The 1355-nt window shown below is 39.1% G+C and overlaps 1 long non-coding RNA gene across 1 annotated transcript; it reads right to left on the reverse strand.

The window, feature by feature from the left end:
• Window positions 1-766, reverse strand: LOC137246977 (uncharacterized). Its single transcript, XR_010951751.1, has 3 exons — window positions 660-766; window positions 168-272; window positions 1-106 (listed from the first exon to the last, which is right to left on the reverse strand). It is a non-coding gene; the product is annotated as an uncharacterized lncRNA (long non-coding RNA).
• Between the last annotated feature and the right edge of the window lie 589 nt (window positions 767-1355).

Consider the following 1355-nt stretch of genomic DNA (forward strand, 5'->3'; position numbering starts at 1 on the left):
TAAACATTTAACTAAAAATGTTTTAAAATATTTATTACTATACTTATGCAACTTTCATATAACCGCCTAAAGTTCCTTGCAGAAATTGTCCAAGACCGATTGGGACCTATAAGACGTTAAACAGCAAAACTATCAATCAGTTAAATATTAATACAAATAGTACTTACTTGTAAAATATTGTGGATTAGACCTGGAACAACCACCACCTGTGGTTCATGCGGAGCGGGATAAACGACATGTACTACATTTGAATCTGGGTTGGGATTATAGTTCTATCGGAAGAATGCAAGCAAAAACATGTTAAATCTTGTGTTAAGAAGAAATACGATGGGTGACAGAATTCTTTAAGGGGAGCAACAATTGCGGCTGGGTAGCAGTTGCCTTTGGTTGTCAGAGCACCTTAGGTACCGTGGGATGCATTGATGAACCCAATACCGAGGGTATATTTTTCGCTGGGTTTCTTTTGTGGAACCTTCAAGGCATTCCCAGATGTTATTTCTGTACGGAAATCGGGGTTACCAGAGGCCAAGTGGAAAACGATTTGCGCACCCTTGGTGGCATCAGGAGAGATGTTCTTGCAATAACTAAAATACGCCGTCGTTTCCAGGTCACTTTTATAATTTCAATCCTAGTGTGCACATAAAATATTTAATACTCACGCGGGGCGGCGCAGCAATTGTGACCTGCAGTAAAAACGCCAGTATTAAGAGCTTAGTCAACATTTGTAAGAGTTTTTATGTTTTATGTCTGGAGTCCGTTGCTGTTGTTTCCTTGTTGTGCACTGATTGAATGCATTCGTTTCGTTTATATATCGGTCTTTTTAAAGCTATTACCTACAAGTTCAACAAGCTCGTTTCGCTATGTTATGTCCGAGATAAGAACCTCTTAATAATTGCAATATCAGCGGAAGTCGTTATTCCATCCAAAATCTTTAATAACATACCCAAACATATTATCTGTTCCGTAAATTATATAAATTAATCATTTACGGCTGAGGTCAAAAGATTATCAATTAGTATTATTTTTTAGGTTTGAGGTATTTTGATGATGTGACTCGAGTTAATCAGCTTAAGGACCTATTTAAATAAGAAGCGCTTATCATACTTCACTAAGTACGTATCCGGCACGTCCGGTTTCCAGCGAGTCCGAAAAAGCTACTGGCAAAATGTAAAATGCCGAGCCACTGTGAAAATCGCTTAGCCGCCCAAGCGATTTTATCCGCTTCGTAACAAGTCACACCAGCTATTCCTATTTCGCGACTACCTGCGCCAATTGGGAGAACAAATGTTGACCTCCATTTCTACCCTCAGCTGCCTCTATCAACTAAGTAGAAGTCTCCCTTTTCCTTTGCTTAC

Source organism: Eurosta solidaginis, chromosome 3, assembly GCF_040869045.1.
Source record: "Eurosta solidaginis isolate ZX-2024a chromosome 3, ASM4086904v1, whole genome shotgun sequence".
NCBI classification, from domain to species: domain Eukaryota; kingdom Metazoa; phylum Arthropoda; class Insecta; order Diptera; family Tephritidae; genus Eurosta; species Eurosta solidaginis.